At 43.1% G+C, this 21051-nt stretch overlaps 1 pseudogene; it reads left to right on the forward strand.

Moving 5' to 3' along the window:
- The window catches only part of LOC119321330, a 40227-nt pseudogene extending 26430 nt beyond the window's left edge, over positions 1–13797 (forward strand).
- The last annotated feature ends 7254 nt before the right edge of the window (positions 13798–21051 follow it).

Raw genomic sequence — 21051 nt, forward strand, 5'->3', positions numbered from 1 at the left:
AACATTCATAACGTCTGCATCTGCTCCTGCAATAGGTTTGTCACCTAGCGGTGCATCAAGGGCATAATTCTTGTGTGCAGCAATGAGGATAATCCTCAGATCATGGACCCAGTCCGCATCATTGCTACTATCATCTTTCAACTTATTTTTCTCTATGAACATATAAAAAATAGGGAGCTAGATCGCGAGCTATTCATCTACAACATAATTTGCAAATACTATCAGGACTAAATTCATGATAATTAAGTTCAATTAATCAAATTACTTATGAACTCCCACTTAGATAGACATCCCTCAAGTCATCTAAATGATACGTGCCAAATCAACTAACCCATGTACGATCATCACGTGAGATGGGATAGTCATCAATGGTGAACATCTCTATGTTGATCATATCTACTATATGATTCAAGTTCGACCTTTTGGTCTCTAGTGTCCCGAGGCCATGTATGTACATACGAGGCTCGTCAAGTTTAATCCGAGTATTCCACATGTCAAAACTGTCTTGCACCTGTTGTATGTGAAGTAGAGTCTATCACACCCGATCATCAGGTGGTGTCTCAACACAATGAACTGTCGCAATGGTGCATTCTCAAGGAGAACACTTATACCTTGAAATTTTAGTTAAGGATCATCTTATAATGCTACTGACGTACTAAGAAAAATAAGATGCACAAAAGATAAACATCACATGCAATTAAAATACATGACATTACATGGCCATCATTATCTTGTGCTTTTGATCTCCATCTCCAAAGCATCGTCATGATCTCCATCGTCACCGGCTCGACACCTTGATCTCCATTGTTGTGTCGTGGTCGTCTCGCCAACTATTGCTTCTACAACTATCGCTAACACATAGTGATAAAGTAAAGTAATTACATGGCATTTGCAATTCATACAATAAAGTGTTGGGGAACGTAGTAATTTCAAAAAAAATCCTACGCACACGCAAGATCATGGTGATGCATAGCAACGAGAGGGGAGAGTAATGTCCACGTACCCTCGTAGACCGTAAGCGGAAGCGTTATGACAACGCGGTTGATGTAGTCGTACGTCTTCACGATTCGACCGATCCAAGTACCGAACATACGGCACCTCCGAGTTCAGCACACGTTCAGCTCGATGACGATCCCCGGACTCCGATCCAGCAAAGTGTCGGGGATGAGTTCCGTCAGCACGACGGCGTGGTGACGATGATGATGTTCAACCAGCGCAGGGCTTCGCCTAAGCTTCGTGACGATATGACCGAGGTGGAATATGGTGGAGGGGGGCACCGCACACGGCTAAGGAATGATCACGTAGATCAACTTGTGTGTCTATGGGGTGCCCCCTGCCCCCGTATATAAAGGAGCAAGGGGGGAGGCGGCCGGCCTAGGGAGGAGGCGCGCCAAGGGGGGAGTCCTACTCCCACCGGGAGTAGGACTCCTCCTTTCCTTGTTGGAGTAGGGGAGAAGGAAAGAGGAGGAGAGGGAGAAGGAAAAGGGGGCTGCTCCCCTTGTCCAATTCGGACCAGAAGGGGGGCGCACGCCTCCTTCCTTTTGGCCTCTCTCCTCTATTCCCGTATGGCCCAATAAGGCCCATATACTCCCTGGCGAATTCCCGTAACTCTCGGTATTCCGAAAAATACCTGAATGACTCGAAACCTTTCCGAACTCCGAATATAGTCGTCCAATATATCGATCTTTACATCTCGACCATTTCGAGACTCCTCGTCATGTCCCCGATCTCATCCGGGACTCCGAACTCCTTTGGTACATCAAAACTCATAAACTCATAATATAACTGTCATCGAAACCTTAAGCGTGCATACCCTACGGGTTCGAGAACTATGTAGACATGACCGAGACACGTCTCCGGTCAATAACCAATAGCGGAACCTGAATGCTCATATTGGCTCCCACATATTCTACGAAGATCTTTATCAGTCAAACCGCATAACAACATATGTTGTTCCCTTTGTCATCGGCATGTCACTTGCCCGAGATTCGATCGTCGGTATCTAATACCTAGTTCAATCTCGTTACCGGCAAGTCTCTTTACTCGTTACGTAATGCATCATTCCGTAACTAACTCATTAGCTACATTGCTTGCAAGGCTTATAGTGATGTGCATTACCGAGAGGGCCCAAAGATACCTCTCCGACAATCGGAGTGACAAAACCTAATCTCGAAATACGCCAACCCAACATGTACCTTTGGAGACACCTGTAATACTCCTTTATAATCACTCAGTTACGTTGTGACATTTGGTAGCACCCAAAGTGTTCCTCCGGTAAACGGGAGTTGCATAATCTCATAGTTACAGGAACATGTATAAGTCATGAAGAAAGCAATAGCAACATACTAAACGATCAATTGCTAAGCTAACAGAATGGGTCAAGTCAATCACATCATTCTCCTAATGATGTGATCCCATTAATCAAATGACAACTCTTTTGTCCATGGCTAGGAAACATAACCATCTTTGGTAAACGAGCTAGTCAAGTAGAGGCATACTAGTGACACTATGTTTGTCTATGTATTCACACATGTATTATGTTTCCGGTTAATACAATTCTAGCATGAATAATAAACATTTATCATGATATAAGGAAATAAATAATAACTTTATTATTGCTTCTAGGGCATATTTCCTTCAGTCTCCCACTTGCACTAGAGTCAATAATCTAGTTCACATCGCCATGTGAGTTAACACCAATATTCATATCTGTATATGATTAACACACATAGTTCACATCGTTATGTGACCAACACCCAAAAGGTTTACTAGAGTCAATAATCTAGTTCACATCGCTTATGTGATTAACACCAAAAGAGTACTAAGGTGTGATCATGTTTTGCTCGTGAGAGAAGCTTAGTCAATGGGTCTGTCATATACAGAGCCGTATGTATTTCGCAAATATTCTATGTCTACAATGTTCTGCACGGAGCTACTCTAGTTAATTGCTCCCACTTTCAATATGTATCCAGATTGAGACTTAGAGTCATCTGGATTGGTGTAAAAGCTTGTATCGTTGTAACTTTTACGACGAGCTCTTTTATCACCTCCATAATCAAGAAACATCTCCTTAGTCCTTACTAAGGATATTATTGACCGCTGTCCAGTGATCTACTATAAGATCAAAATTGTATTCCTTTGCCAAACACAGAGCAAGGTATACAATAGGTCTGGTTCACAGCATAGCATACTTTATAGAACCTATGACTGAGGCATAGGGAATGACTTTTCATTCTCTTTCTATCTTCTGCCGTGGTCGGGTTTTGAGTCTTACTCAATTTCACACCTTGCAGCACAGGCAAGAACTCTTTCTTTGACTGTTCCATTTTGAACTATTTCAAAATCTTGTCAAGGTATGTACTCATTGAAAATCTTATCAAGCGTCTTGATCTATCTCAATAGATCTTGATGCTTAATATGTAAGCAACTTCACTGAGGTCTTTCTTTGAAAAACTCCTTTCAAACACTCCATTATGCTTTGCAGAATAATTCTACATTATTTCCGATCAACAATATGTCATTCACATATACTTATCAGAAATGTTGTAGTGCTCCCACTCACTTTCTTGTAAATACAGGCCTTTCCAAAAGTCTGTATAAAACCATATGCTTTGATCAACTCATCAAAGCGTATATTCCAACTCCGAGATGCTTGCACCAGTCCATTGATGGATCGCTGGAGCTTGCATATTTTGTTAGCACCTTTAGGATTAGCAAAACCTTCCGGTTGCATCATATACAACTCTTCTTTAAAAAATTCATTAAGGAATGCAGTTTTGACATCCATTTGCCAGATTTCATAAAATGTAGCAATTGCTAACATGATTTAGACAGACTTAAGCATCGATACGAGTGAGAAAATCTCATCGTATTCAACACCTTGAACTTGTCGAAAACCTTTCGCAACAAGTCGATCTTAGTAATAGTAACACTACTATCAGTGTCCGTCTTCCTCTTGAAGATCCATTTATTTAACATGGCTTGCTGATCATCGAGCAAGTCAATCAAAGTCCATACTTTGTTCTTATACATGGATCATATCTCAGATTTTATGGCCTCAAGCCATTTTGCGGAATATGGGCTCATCATCGCTTCCTCATAGTTCATAGGTTCATCATGGTCTAGTAACATGACTTCTAGAACACGATTACCGTACCACTCTGGTGCAGATCTTACTCTGGAAGACCTACGAGGGTCGGTAGCAACTTGATCTGAAGTTTCATGATCATCATCATTAACTTCCTCACTAATTGGTGTAGGAATCACTGGAACTGGCTTCTGTGATGAATAACTTTCCAATTTGGGTGAAGGTATAATTACCTCATCAAGTTCTACTTTCCTCCCACTCACTTCTTTCGAGAGAAACTCCTTCTCTAGAAAGGATCCATCTTAGCAACGAATAACTTGCCTTCGGATCTGTGATAGAAGGTGTACCCAATAGTTTCCTTTGGGTATTATATAAAGACGCACTTCTCTGATTTGGGTTCGAGCTTATCAGGTTGAAAAACTTTTTCATATAAGCATCGCAACTCCAAACTTTAAGAAACGACAGCTTAGGTTTACTGCTAAACCATAGTTCATACGGTGTCATCTCAACGGATTTAGATGGTGCCCTATTAAACGTGAATGCAGCTGTCTCTAATGCATAACCCCAAAACAATAGTGGTAAACCGATAAGAGACATCATAGATCGCACCATATCTAGTAAAGTACGATTATGACGTTCGGACACACCATTACATTGTGGTGTTCCAGGTGGCGTGAGTTGCGAAACTATTTCACATTGTTTCAAATGAAGACCAAACTCGTAACTCAAATATTCGTCTCCACGATCAGATCATAGAAACTTTATTTTCTTGTTACGATGATTTTTCCACTTCACTCTGAAATTCTTTGAATTTTTCAACTATTTCAGACTTATGTTTCATCAAGTAGATATACCCATATCTGCTCAAATCATCTGTGAAGGTCAGAAAATAACGATACACGCCGCGAGCCTTAACACTCATCGGATCTCATACATCGGTATGTATTATTTCCAATAAGTCAGTAGCTCGTTCCATTGTTCCGGAGAACGGAGTTTTAGTCATCTTGCCCAAAAGGCACGGTTCGCAAGCATCAAATGATTCATAACCAAGTGATTCCAAAAATCCATCTTTTATGGAGTTTCTTCATGCGCTTTACACTGATATGACCCAAACGGCAGTGCCACAAATAAGTTGCACTATCATTATTAACTTTGCATCTTTTGGCATCAATATTATGAATATGTGTATCACTACGATCGAGATCCAACAAACTATTTTCATTGGGTGTATGACCATCGAAGGTTTTATTCATGTAAACAGAACAACAATTATTCTTTGTCTTTAAATGAATAACCGTATCGCAATGAACATGATCAAATCATATTCATGCTCAACGCAAACGCCAAATAACATTTATTTAGGTTCAACACTAATCTCAAAAGTGTAGGGAGAGTGTGATGATGATCATATCAATCTTGGAACCACTTCCAATACACATCGTCACTTCACCCTCAACTAGTCTCTGTTTATTCTGTAACTCCTGTTTCGAATCACTAATTTTTAGCAACCGAACAAGTATCAAATACTCAGGGGCTACTATAAACATTAGTAAGGTACACATCAATAATCTGTATATCAAATATACCCTTGTTCCCTCTGCCATCCTTCTTATCCACCAAATATTCAGGGTATTTACGTTTCCAGTGACCATTTCCTTTGCAGTGTAAGCACACAGTTTCAGGCTTTGGTTCAGCTTTGGGCTTCTTCGTGGGAGTGACAACTTGCTTGTGGTTCTTAGTTGAAGTTCCCTTTCTTTCCCTTTGCCCTTTTCTTGAAACTAGTGGTCTTGTTAATCATCAACACTTGATGCTCTTTTCTTGATTTCTACCTTCGTCGCTTTCAGCATCACGAAGAGCTCGGGAATCGTTTTCGTCATCCCTTGCATTATAGTTCATCACGAAGTTCCAGTAACTTGGTAATGGTGACTAGAGAACTCTGCCAATCACTATCTTATCTGGAAGATTAACTCCCACTTGATTCAAGCGATTGTAGTACTCAGACAATCTAAGCACTTGCTCACTAGTTGAGCGATTCTCCTCCATCTTTTAGCTATAGAACTTGTTGGAGACTTCATATCTCTCAACTCGGGTATTTGCTTGAAATATTAACTTCAACTCCTGGAACATCTCATATGGTCCATGACGTTCAAAACGTCTTTGAAGTCCCGATTCTAAGCCGTTTAAGCATGGTGCACTAAACTATCAAGTAGTCATCATTTTGAGCTAGCCAAACGTTCATAATGCCTGCATCTGCTCCTGCAATAGGCCTGTCACCTAGCGGTGCATTAAGGACATAATTCTTCTGTGCAGCAATGAGGATAAACCTCAGATCATGGATCCAATCAGCATCATTGCTACTAACATCTTTCAACATAATTTTCTCTAGGAACATAAACATATGAAAGCAACAACGCAAGCTATTGATCTACAACATAATTTGCAAAATACTACCAGGACTAAGTTCATGATAAATTAAAGTTTAATTAATCATATTACTTAAGAACTCCCACTTAGATAGACATCCCTCTGATCCTCTAAGTGATTACGTGATCCATATCAACTACACCATGTCCGATCGTCACGTGAGAAGGAGTAGTTTCAACGGTGAACATCAATATGTTGATCATATCTACTATATGATTCACGCTCGACCTTTCGGTCTCCGTGTTCTGAGGCCATATCTGTTATATGCTAGGCTCGTCAAGTTTAACCTGAGTATTCCGCGTGTGCAACTGTTTTGCACCCGTTGTATTTGAACGTAGAGCCTATCACACCCGATCATCACGTGGTGTCTCAGCACGAAGAACTTTCGCAACGGTGCATACTCAGGGAGAACACTTCTTGATAATTTAGTGAGAGATCATCTTAAAATGCTACCGTCAATCAAAGCAAGATAAGATGCATAAAGGATAAACATCACATGCAATCAATATAAGTGATATGATATGGCCATCATCATCTTGTGCTTGTGATCTCCATTTTCGAAGCACCGTCGTGATCACCATCGTCACCGGCGCGACACCTTGATCTCCATCGTAGCATCGTTGTCGTTACGCCATCTATTGCTTCTACGACTATCGCTACCGTTTAGTGATAAAGTAAAGCAATTACAGGGTGTTTGCATTTCATACAATAAAGCGACAACCATATGGCTCCTGCCAGTTGCCGATAACTTCGATTACAAAACATGATCATCTCATACAATAAAATATAGCATCACGTCTTGACCATATCACATCACAACATGCCCTACAAAAACAAGTTAGACGTCCTCTACTTTGTTGTTGCAAATTTTACGTGGCTGCTACGGGCTTTAGCAAGAACCGTTCTTACCTACGCATCAAAACCACAACGATAGTTCGTCAAGTTAATGTTGTTTTAACCTTCGCAAGGACCGGGCGTAGCCACACTCGATTCAGCTAAAGTGAGAGAGACAGACACCCACCAGTCACCTTTAAGCACGAGTGCTCATAACGGTGAAACCAGTCTCGCATAAGCGTACGCGTAATATCGGTCCGGGCCGCTTCATCTCACAATACCGCTGAGCCAAAGTATAACATGCTGGTAAGCAGTATGACTTGTATCACCCACAACTCACTTGTGTTCTACTCGTGCATATGACATCTACGCATAAAACCTGGCTCTGATACCACTGTTGGGGAACATAGTAATTTCAAAAAAATTCCTACGCACACGCAAGATCATGGTGATGCATATCAACGAGAGGGGAGAGTAATGTCCACGTACCCTCGTAGACCGTAAGCGGAAGCGTTATGACAACGCGGTTGATGTAGTCGTACGTCTTCACGATCCGACCAATCCAAGTACCGAACGTACGACACCTCCGAGTTCAGCACACGTTCAGCTCGATGACGATCCCCGGACTCCGATCCAGCAAAGTGTCGGGGATGAGTTCCGTCAGCACGACAGCGTGGTGACGATGATGATGTTCTACCGGCGTAGGGCTTCGCCTAAGCTTCACGACGATATGACCGAGGTGGAATATGGTGGAGGGGGGTACCGCACACGGCTAAGGAACGATCACGTAGATCAACTTATGTGTCTATGGGGTGCCCCCTGCCCCCGTATATAAAGGAGCAAGGGGGGAGGCGGCCGGCCTAGGGAGGAGGCGCGCCAAGGGGGGAGTCCTACTCCCACCGGGAGTAGGACTCCTCCTTTCCTTGTTGGAGTAGGGGAGAAGGAAAGAGGAGGAGAGGGAGAAGGAAAAGGGGGCTGCTCCCCTTGTCCAATTCGGACCAGAAGGGGGGCGCACGCCTCCTTCCTTTTGGCCTCTCTCCTCTATTCCCTTATGGCCCAATAAGGCCAATATACTCCCCGGCGAATTCCCGTAACTCTCCGGTACTCCGAAAAATACCCGAATGACTCGGAACCTTTCCGAACTCCGAATATAGTCGTCCAATATATCGATCTTTACGTCTCGACCATTTCGAGACTCCTCGTCATGTCCCCGATCTCATCCGGGACTCCGAACTCCTTCGGTACATCAAAACTAATAAACTCATAATATAACTGTCATCGAAATCTTAAGCGTGCGGACCCTACGGGTTCGAGAACTATGTAGACATGACCGAGACACGTCTCCGGTCAATAACCAATAGCGGAACCTGAATGCTCATATTGGCTCCCACATATTCTACGAAGATCTTTATCAGTCAAACCGCATAACAACATATGTTGTTCCCTTTGTCATCGGCATGTCACTTGCCCGAGATTCGATCGTCGGTATCTAATACCTAGTTCAATCTCGTTACCGGCAAGTCTCTTTACTCGTTACGTAATGCATCATTCCGTAACTAACTCATTAGCTACATTGCTTGCAAGGCTTATAGTGATGTGCATTACCGAGAGGGCCCAAAGATACCTCTCCGACAATCGGAGTGACAAAACCTAATCTCGAAATACGCCAACCCAACATGTACCTTTGGAGACACCTGTAATACTCCTTTATAATCACTCAGTTACGTTGTGACATTTGGTAGCACCCAAAGTGTTCCTCCGGTAAACGGGAGTTGCATAATCTCATAGTTACAGGAACATGTATAAGTCATGAAGAAAGCAATAGCAACATACTAAACGATCAATTGCTAAGCTAACAGAATGGGTCAAGTCAATCACATCATTCTCCTAATGATGTGATCCCATTAATCAAATGACAACTCTTTTGTCCATGGCTAGGAAACATAACCATCTTTGGTAAACGAGCTAGTCAAGTAGAGGCATACTAGTGACACTATGTTTGTCTATGTATTCACACATGTATTATGTTTCCGGTTAATACAATTCTAGCATGAATAATAAACATTTATCATGATATAAGGAAATAAATAATAACTTTATTATTGCCTCTAGGGCATATTTCCTTCATAAAGAGACAACCATAAGGCTCCTACCGGTTGCCGATAACTTCTACAAAACATGATCATCTCATACAATAATGTATATCACATCATGTCTTGATTGTATCACATCACAACATGCCCTGCAAAAACAAGTTAGACATCCTCTATTTTGTTGTGCCAAGTTTTACGTGGCTGCTATGGGCTTCTAGCAAGAATCGTTCTTACCTACGCATCAAAACCACAACGGTGATTTATCAAGTTTGATGTTTTAACCTTCAACAAGGACCGGCCGCAGTCAAATTCGATTCAACTAAAGTAGGAGAAACAGACACCCGCCAGCCACCTTTATGCAAAACTAGTTGCATGTCTGTCGGTGGGATCGGTCTCATGAATGTGGTCATGTAAGGTTGGTCCGGACCGCTTCATCCAACAATACCGCCGAATCAAAATAAAACATTTGTGGTAAGCAGTATGACGATCATCGCCCACAACTCTTTTGTGTTCTACTCGTGCATATCATCTACGCATAGACCTGGCTCTGATACCAATGTTAGAGAACGTAGCATGCAATTTCAAAAAATATTCCTACGCCCACGCAAGATCTATCTAGGAGATGCATAGCAACAAGGAGGAGAAAGTTTGTCTACATACCCTCGTAGACCGTAAGCGGAAGCGTTTGACAACGCAGTTGATGTAGTCGAACTTCTTCTAGCTCCGATCGATCAAGTACCAAACGTATGGCACCTCGGAATTCTGCACACGTTCAGCTTGGTGACGTCCCTCGCATTCTTGATCCAGCAAGGTGTAGAGGTAGTAGATGAGTTCCGTCAGCATGACGGTGTGGTGACAGTGATGGTGAATTGATCTGTGCAGGGCTTCGCCTAAGCACCGCGAGAATATGACCGGGGGTGTAAACTATGGAGGGGGCGCCGCACACGGCTAACAATTGATGTTGTGTGTTCTAGGCGCCCCCTCCCCACATATATATATATATAGGTGGGAGCGGAGGAGAGGCAGCCAGGGGGCACCCCAAGTAGGCCGAATCCTACTTGGGTTCTTCCCCAATTCGGCATCCCCCCTTCCATAATTGATGGAGAAGAAAAAGGAAGGGGGAAGAGAGAAGGAAGGGGGCCAAACCCCCTCTTTTCCTTCTCCCACTCGGCATCCTTCCACAGGGGGGCGTGCCACCCCTTGTGGGCTGGTGAGCTCCCCTCTCATGGCCCATATGGCCCATATCTTCCCTCTGGGGGTTTTGGTAACCCCTCCGGTACTCCGATATGTACCCGATACCCTCCGGAACACTTTCGGTGTCCGAATACTATCATCCTATATATCAATCTTTACCTCTCGATTATTTCGAGACTCCACGTCATTTCTGTGATCTCATCCAGGACTCCGAACAACATTCAGTCACCAAATCACATAACTCATATAATACAATATCGTCATCGAACGTTAAGCGTGTGGACCCTACGGGTTCGAGAACTATGTATACATGACCGACACACCTCTCCAGTCAATAACAAATAGCGGAACCTGGATGCTCATATTGGCTCCCACATATTCTACGAAGATCTTTATCGATCGAACCATTATGACAACATATGTTATTCCCTTTGTCATCAGTATGGTACTTGCCCGAGATTCAACCGTTGGTATCTTCATACCTAGTCCAATCTCGTTACCGGCAAGTCTCTTTACTCGTTCCGTAATACATCATCCTGCAACTAACTCATTAGTCACTTTGCTTGCAAGGCTTCTTATGATGTGTATTACCGAGAGGGCCCTGAGATACTTCTCCGATACTCGGAGTGACAAATCCTAATCTCGATCTATGCCAACCCAACAAACACCTTCGGAGATACCTGTAGAGCCTCTTTATAATCACCCATTTATGTTGTGACGTTTGATAGCACACAAGGCATTCCTCCAGTATCCGGGAATTGAATAATCTCATAGTCGAAGGAATATGTATTTCACATGAAGAAAGCAATAGCGATAAAACTAAACAATCATAATGCTAAGCTAACGAATGGGTCTTGTCCATCACATCATTCTCCTAATGATCTGATCCCATTTATCAAATGACAACACATGTCTATGGTTAGGAAACTTAACCATATTTGATCAACGAGCTAGTCTAGTAGAGGCTTACTAGGGACACAATTTTTTTTACATATCCACACATGTATCAAGTTTTCGGTTAATACAATTCTAGCATGAACAATAAACATTTATCATGAAATAAGGAAATATAAAATAACAACTTTATTATTGCCTCTAGGGCATATTTCCTTTAATTCTTGCACTATAAATTTCCAAATATTCCCAAACCACCAGAAGCGTCCACCAAAATACTTTTTCGCCACCGTAAGCCTCTGTTCCCGTGAGATCCCATCTTGGGGCCTTTTCTGGTGATCTTCCAGAGGGGGATTCGATCATGGAGGGCCTCTACATCAACATTGCTGCCCTTCCAATGATGCATGAGTAGTGTACCATGGACCTATGGGTCCATAGCTAGTAGCTAGATGGCTTCTTCTCTCTCTTTGATCTTCAATACAATGTTCTCCTTGATGTTCTTGGATATCTATTCGATGTAATACTTTTTTGCGTGTGTTTGTTGAGATCGATGATGTGTGGATTTATGATCAGATTATCTATGAATATTATTTGAGTCTTCTCTGAACTCTTTTATGCATGATTAAGATATCTTTGTATTTCCCTTCAAACTATCGATTTGGTTCGGCCAACTAGATTGGTATTTCTTGCAATGGGAGAGGTGCTTACTTTTAGGTTCAATCTTGCGGTGTTCTCACCCAGTGACATAGTAGGGGTAGCGAGTCACGTATTGTATTGTTGCCATCAAGGATAAAAAGATGGGGTTTTCATCATATTGCTTGAGTTTATCCCTCTACATCATGTCATCTTACTTAAAGTGTTAATCCGTTCTTATGAACTTAATACTCTAGATGCATGCTGGACAGCGGTCGATGTGTGGTGTAATAGTAGTAGATGCAGGCATGAGTCAGCTTGTCACGGATGTGATGCCTATATTCATGATCATTGCCTTAGATATCTTCATAACTTTGCGCTTTTCTCTCAATTGCTCAACAGTAATTTGTTCACCCACCATATGCTATCTTCAAGAGAGAAGCCTCTAGTGAAACCTATGGCCTCCGGGTCTATTTTCCATCATATATTTTCATATCTATAAACCAAAAAACCCAAAAATACCTTGCTGCAATTTATTTAGATTTATTTTAGTTTGCCTTTTTATTTATCTTTTATACCTATCTTTACTAGATCTCACTCTTGTTCGTGACCATGAAGGGATTGATAACCCTTTTTCGCGTTGTGTGCAAGTGTTTGTTAGTTTGTGTAGGAACATAGATTGGAGACTTGCTTGTGCCTCCTACTGGATTCATACCTTGGTTCTTAACTGAGGGAAATATTTATCTCTACTTTGTTGCATCACCCTTTCCTCTTTAAGGAAAAAATCAACGCAAACTCAAGAAGTAGCAGTAAACTTCCTGATTGGCAAGGTGGACAACATTATCGCCGTCGGCATCACACACATTTGGCTCCCTCCAGCATCATAGACGTGGCCAAGATTTACACTGACCGCTCGGAGCCATGCTTCCGAAAGGCTGAGGTATGGACGTCGCTCGTGTACGGTGGTGATGACAAGCTAAACCTCAACCAAGACTAGTACTGGAAGGAGTTGGTGAATTGGGTGGACCGGGTGGGCGGCTTCGGCCCCGCTACCACGTTCGACTTCACCACCAAGGGCATCCTGAACGTCGCTGTGGAGGGCGAGCTGTGGCGGCTACATGGCACTGGCGGCAAGGTGCTAGGCATGATTGGTGGCCAGCCAAGGCGGTGACCTTTGTGGACAACCATGACATTGGATCCACGCAGCACATGTGGCCCTTCCCATCTGGTAGGGTCATGCAGGGATATGCCTACATCTCACGCACCCAAGGATCCCATGCATCGTGAGTCATCACACCAATACATTGTATCTAAATTCTCTTTCCTTTCTTCGTTCAATAAGAAACCATGGCCGAACTGATGAAAAATACTTGTGATTCTTCATTTCTACTATCATTTCTTCGATTGGGGCCTCAAGGAGGAGATCGATTGTCTGGTATCAATCAGGACCTGGCAGGGGATACACAGTGAGAGCAAGCTGCAAATCATAAAGGCTGATGTCGACCTTTATCTCGCTGAGATCGGTGGCAAGGTCATCGTCAAGCTCGGCCAAGATACGATGTGGGACACCTCATTCCGAGGGGGGGCTTCAAGATGGTCGCGCGGGGCAATGACTATGTCGTATGGGGGGAAATATGAGCAAAATTCCTGGAGGAGCTCTACATTTTTTTCCCTATAGTAGACAATTGCTTGTGCGTTGCAATGGGAGTATAAACGCTCTAGTAGATTAACTCGTGACTGCACGTCTATTATTATATTGATGCGCTAAAATCTTAGCAAGTTTTTATATGTAATCATCATGATTTACTTGTCATTTTATTGTTAAGCACTTAATTGGTAAGAAGACAATTGATTCTATTTTAGGGAGAATGGACGTGAGAAAAATTAGAGATGAGTGGAAACAATCAAAGAGGAGAAGGAAAGAGCATGATGTATATAAGGAAGGTTGGACGAAAGATAAGTGAAATGGGAACTTACATTCTTTTGAAGTAGTAGAGAAAGTTAATAAAATATGAGAAAAATGATTCTATTTTAGGGGGAATTGATGTGAGAAAAATCAGAAATGAGAGGAAACAATCAAAGAGGAGAAGGAAAGAGTGGGACGTATATAGGGAATGTTGGACAAAAAAGAGGTGAAATGGGAACCTTACGTTCTTAAGTAGTACACTAGAACAATACCCGTGCGTTGCAACGGGATATAAATCTTCTAGTACGTCGGCTTGTGATTTATCTTACATTATTTTTAATTAGTAGAGATAAGTAGTAGAGAAAGTTAATAAAACATGAAACAATTGATTCTATTTTAGGGAGAGTGGATGTGAGAAAAATCAGAGATGGGAGGAAACAATCAAAGAGGAGAAGGAAAGAGCAGGACGTATATAAGGAAGGTTGGACGAAAGAGAGGTGAAATGGGAACCTTACGTTCTTTTTGAGTAAGTAGAGAAAATTAATAAAACATACAATTGATTCTATTTTAGAGAGAATGGGTGTGAGAAAATCAGAAAATGGAGGAAATAATGAAAGAGTAGAACGAAAGAGCAGGACGTATATAAGGAAGGTTGGACAAAAGAGAGGTGAAATGGGAACCTTACATTTTTGTTCACATAGTATGATTTAGTACTTCCTCCATGTAAAAGTGATGATGAGGGACATCCATTCACTACAGGAAACATGAGATTTGCCGTCAGTACTGGTCTTTGCCGTCAGCATTTCGTCAGGACAGACGGCAAAGACAATTTTTGCCGACAGCAGCTGACAGCAAAGAATGGCTGACGACAAAGACATACTTTGCCGTCTTTAGAGAAAAGAGCAGACGGCAAAGAGTCTTTGCCGTCTGTGATTTTTATAGACGGCAAAGAGCTTAGTTTGCCATGTGTAGAAGAAAAACACAGATAGCGAAAATGTTGCCGTCTGCTTTTCCTCTACAGACGGCAAAGTATGTCTCTTTGTTGTCTGTAAAAAAAATCGCAGACGGCAAAGAGAAAACACAACCCACAGATCGATCACACGGATCGATGACGTGCCACGCATCCACAGTGCCCACACCCTCCTCTCTCACCACACGGACGCCCACCCACCCCGGCTGGCCCACCATCCACTCCACCCCGGCTCCAGGCTGGCTCACCACCCACTCCACCCTGCCTTATCCTCTATCCATCTCTCTCTCTCTCTCTCTATCTATCTATCTATCTATCTATCTCACAACGCACCACATCCATCGGCCTCTCTCTTTCACCCCCGAGCGCCGCCCGCGTGCAGATGCCGCCGCACGCCGCCTGCCTCCGCACAGCCGCGCATTCGCCCGTCGGAGCCTGCCTAGCGCGGCCCTGCATCCACCGGCCGGAGCCCGCCTCCACCCGCGCCGCCCGTCTCTCTCTCACCCTGGCGTCGCCCACGTCCGGACACCGGCGCGCGCTCCTGACTCCGCCCGCGTCAGCGCGCCGCCGCACGCCCCCGCTGGAGCCCGCCTCCGCCCACGTCGGTGCGCTCCCGCCTCCGCCCGCGTCAGCGTGCCGCCACACGTCCCCGCCGGAGCCCGCCTCCGCCCGCGCCACCGGGCGCCTCCCACCTCCGTCCACATCCGCGCGCCACCGCGTACCTCCCTCCCCTGTGTGCCACCGCGTGCCTCTCGTCTCCACCCGTGTGTGCCCGCCTCTACCCTCCCCGTCTGACGGCTGAAGCCCGCCTCCGCCCGCACCACCATCCGCCACCGCAAAGGCTTTCGCAAGGAGCAGCGCCGGATGCGGAGGGCCGCTGCCGCTCGCCCCATCGGGTGCAAGACGTCGAGCGGCTACATGGCTCGCACGGCTGCCGTGCGGTCTTTGTCTGTAGGATGATTCCCGAGCCCATCTCTCTGTAGCATGAACATGTAAATCGATTATGAAAATTGTTGATGTTGAGTTCTGTAAATTGATCTATAAAAATGTTGTAGCTACCAAATTTTGATGGCCGAGCGTCCTGCAAACCGATTATAGTTGATTTGTTGTGTAAATTGAGCTATAAAGAATGCCATGGAAAATGTTTTACTGTTTAGGTGTCCAGTGAATTTTTTAGAATAAAAAAATCTTTGCCATCTGTGAATTAGTTTGGTGACAGCAAAGATTTTGCTTCGGCTGACGGCAAAGATGTTTCTTTGTCGTCTGTTACTTGGATTAGTTGACGGCAAAGTCTTTGCCATCTGCCCGATGAAAAGCTGACGGCAAAGTACCCTTTGCCGACTTTGTCTTTGCCGTCACACTTTGCCGTCAGCTGGTTGACGGCAAACTCTTTGTCGTCTGTATACCAGTCTTTGCCGTCTGTTATTGCCTGACGGAAAATTGTCTGATTCCTGTAGTGATTGTAATTTTGATAAAATAATATAATCAATAAGGATTTTCACACTCTTGGTTTACACAATATTTTTTTATTTTAAATAAAGACATTCAAAGGGCATCTTATATCTGATTAATATCGAGGAAAACAAAGGCCAGGACAACTGAACGTGAAACGATCAGTACAAAATAAAATTACATTAAAAACATATTAGTCTTCTTCTTCGTCTGTTTTATCCAATCAGTTGAACGAAAACACAGCCATGACCAGTAACTCGTACGGAAGCATACCAGAGTAATGCTAGACTTACGAGCTTTTTGTTACGGAATTGTGTTACGGGGCTGGCGTGCATTAAAACAAACGGTGTTTAAATTGCTTTTTTGGGGGGAGGGGTGTGTCTCCACTTTCTTTAACCCAGAGTGGTTGCAGGTCTATCCCTCAAAAAAAAAAGAGTGGTTGCAGGTCTATCATTGCACACGATTTTAAACGTTTGTGATGCTTTGCACATGATTTTTTACAAAAGATATTCTCACGAACAAACACAACTCCACAAGAAGTTAGCCAACAGTGACAAAACTAAGAATGGGCGAATAGCATGGCAATAACTTTGCTCACTGGGCCATCTTTTGTTACTGGGCCAAATCCACACCAAACCTTCAGAGAAAATCTATACAAAAAGAAGGACCATGGCTCGCTCTGCCTTCAAGATTGAAGGGAGAAAATATAAGTGGAGATTGCCCATGCCTTGCAACCGGTGAATAATACTCTAGTCGGTTAGCCGTGATAGACCGAGCTTTATTAGTCTGGTTGCGTAGAAATAAGATTTTATTTGATAACCCTTATTTGGTAAGCATTTATTTGTGGTTAGCAAAGAAAAAATAATATGATAAGTCAATAAGAGATGGGACAGTTGATACGATTTTGAGATAAACGGGTAGAAGAATTAGAGGTGGAAGAGAAATAATAGAGAGAGAGAGAGAGAGAGAGAGAAGTACATAAGATTGATGGTAGAAAATATTAAGAGTTAAATACACTACAAGTGCCCTAATTTATCCGACGCGGCCATTTTTATGCCTAAACTTGAAAAATACACAGAAGTGATGCTGCAACTTGTCTGGGCGTTCAAATACAGTGCCTTTGGACGTATGCCGCCATATCAAGTGCCCGTGTGGCATGCTAGCGCGTCGCTGGGCCACATGTCAGTGGTTGCAGGCGCTGGACGCGCGTTGTGAGCTACATGTGTTTCTTTTATAGGAATGCCCCTAGATTTACACGTGTTTTCTAGGAATAGATGACCAGAAAGCTGATGTTGGAGGGCTAGAAGTAGTAGTCCATATGGATGTATCCGGAAAATACTTAGACTTGAGTACAAGAGACAAATGTGAGTTGGGAGCATTAGCAAGTCTCCATGTAGAGGCAAGAATAAGACCTTGGTTCATGGCTTGAAGATTTCTTATACCCAAACCTCCCTCCTCCTTAGAAGTGCATATATCCTTCCATGCCCGCAGGCAAAGACCTTTCGAAGAATTGTCTTCCTTAATTCATATCCACCAAAAAGTCTGATAATAGAAATGAGTTTGGAAATAAACTTTTTGCTAAACAAAATATTTGCCATGTAATAGACCGGAATGGAAGAAAAAACAAACCAAATAAGTTCTAACCTAGCTGCATGGGAAAGCATGTTAGCCTATAGGTAGGAAGCCAGGCCATGAATCTATCAAGGACAAAGTTGTAAGCAGAAACTCTATTTTTGGCAGGAAGAATTAAAGGGTGGCCCAAATGAATACAATTGTCATCCATGGAAGGAACAGGGAAAATGCTCTTAATATCATCAATGGCCATTTGATTAACATGAGCACTAGACAATATTGCCGACTTAGATCAATTCAGAATTTCACCTGAGAGAGCACATAAATGATGGATGATGTGAGCAATCATACTAGCTTCCTGCAAATTAGCTTGGCCACATACCAGAAGGTCATCTGCAAAGAGCAAAGAGTGGACAGGGGGGCAATTTGGCCCAAGCAAAATACCTTGAAGGTGGTTAGCGGCCATGGCATCATTGAGAGTAAGAGAAAGTTCATTAATGGCAAGCACAAAAAGATAGGGGGGGCATAGGACATCCTTGTCTAATACCCCTATTACCCCTATTACTTCTAAATCTATGAGTTGGCTGACCATTGATAATGACTGAGAACGAAGGCGAGGAGATGCATGCATAAATTAAATGAATGAAATGAGCATGCAAACCTTTACGTTCAAGAGCGGAAACAATGAAATTCCATTCAATATGATCAAAAGCTTTTGAAGATCAATTTTAAGCATAAAAGCATTGTGATTCCAAGACTTAAGAGCAAAGGAGTGAGTGATTTTTTGGGAAATAATGATGTTGTCGCTAATTCTACGACCGTGAATAAAAGCTTGCTAAGCGGGGTCAATATAATCAGGTAGATGGGCTTTGAGTCTATTGGCCAAAGATTTAGCAATGATCTTATAGATAACATTACAAAGACTAATAGGTCTATAATCACTAGGGACTTGGGGGACAAGCTTTTTAGGGGTGAGAGCAATGTTAGTGTCACCAATGTGAGGGGGTAAGATACATGTGTGATAAAAATTGGTAACCAAGGCAGTGACATCATCTCCAATCCAATCCCATGTTGCCAGGTAAAATTCCACATTGAAACCATCTGGGCCAGGTGACGCATTAAGCTTCATATCTTTAAGAATTTGCAAGATCTCATTCTTGTCTGGAATGGAATAAGTTGGATCAATTGATTGAGACACAGGTTGCAATACAATGTAACGTCTTCTACAAGTATTCATGTTAGGGGAGGAAAATATAAACCTGAAATAATTGATAAAAATATTAGCTATAAGGTTAGGCTTAAAGTGAACAACATCGTGCTCATCCTTAATAGAAAATATAGTATTCCTCCTCCGTTTTAATACAGCTTGTCGAAAGAACCTCGTGTTCCTATCACCATCTTTAGCCCAACTTTTCTTGGCCCTTTGCTTGTAGTGTTGGTTTAGCTTGGAAAGGTTTTGCTCATACCTGATAATGAGAGAGCTTTCTAATGCACGATCCTAGATATGGGGTGGCTGCAATTGAATCCGCTTGATTTGCTCTTCCCATTCATGTAATTCCTGTTGAATAGGCTTCTTCTTTTTGCACCATCTCTTCAACGAACCTGCAAGAGATGAAGACTTGGCAGAAAAAGAGGTATTCCTGGTGTTGTTCCAGGCTGCCTTTGCATGGGCATGAAAATCTTTCTCCAATAACCACCAATTCTCAAACTTCAACAATTGCTTTGGCTTAGCAAATCGACCATCAGTAGAGATCAAGATAGGCACGTGATCACTAAGAATGATATAAGCACTTTCGTGTTTGGATAGCAAGCACACCAATCAGGATTAACCAAACATCGATCCAAACGTTGATAAATAGGATTTGCATTGTGTTGCCTATTGCGCCAAGTGTACGCCGGACTATTATAGCCAATGTCAAAGAAGCCGCAGTTTTTAATTAAAGCACGAAAAGCAGACATCCTATACTGATAAACATATACCATTGCACTTGTCCATATCATACAGGATGTCGTTCATGTCACCCATACGTGAGAGGCGAAACATTGAGAGTAGACATGTGAAGAGTGAGCATCTTCGCCTGCATTGCCAGGGTAGTCCATACCTGCTGCGACCAGTTGCACTCAACGAGTAGATGGGATGGCATCTCAAGGTTTCAGTGACAAAGGGGGCAGCAGTAATGTTTCTCCAGCCCCGACGCAAGAGAGCATGGGCAGTTAAGAATAGCGCAGCAGTCCAAAGAACAAATCTGAATTTTTCTGGTGCCCAACTCTTCCATATGACTAGCATTTCCTTTCATTTGTCCTACGTTGTAGGAAAAATATGAAGAAGCCTCCACTTTAGTTACTTACAGGCCGATAAGTGGTGAGCTTTGCAAGTAGTTCTTGTCATAGTGTGGTAAGCATTGAGAATTTTGTTCATCACAGCTCTCAGTGGTGAGCTTTGGAGGTATTGTGGTAGTTAGGCAGGAATCATGTTATTCGCCACAAAGAAAAGGGGAGGAATCATGTTCCAGTTGCGCTCAGAACATTTTGATCCCTGTTATAGCTTAATTGAAGATAAATGTATTCTGGCAAGTGCAGTCTTCCAGGTTGGTTTTACCTATTTGTATTATTATTATTTTGCGTAGTGTATAAATTTGTTTGTTGTGGCAGATGAAGAATAACCGTTAGACTATACTGTACGGAAAAGAATTCTATGAGACCAGGTCTCATGGATTAGAGCACTACTAGTAGAACCCTCAAACCCTCAAACCCTCACTAGCGTTTTAAGGGTCCAAAATGGTCTTTTTGTGCACTTTTACGGGTTGAAAAACAGGGGCAAAGATTAGAACCCTCAAACCCAACCCTTATAACGGAATATTCCCCATGAACGATATTGTCGTTGCGGGCATACCGTCGAGCACCTCGTGCATGACAGCCGGAGGGCAGCGCGGGGGCGGAGGGCGGATGGCGGGGCGGAGGGCAGTGGCCAGGGGGTGGGAGGCGGAGGCGG

Source organism: Triticum dicoccoides, chromosome 6B (genome assembly GCF_002162155.2).
Source record: "Triticum dicoccoides isolate Atlit2015 ecotype Zavitan chromosome 6B, WEW_v2.0, whole genome shotgun sequence".
Lineage (NCBI taxonomy): Eukaryota > Viridiplantae > Streptophyta > Magnoliopsida > Poales > Poaceae > Triticum > Triticum dicoccoides.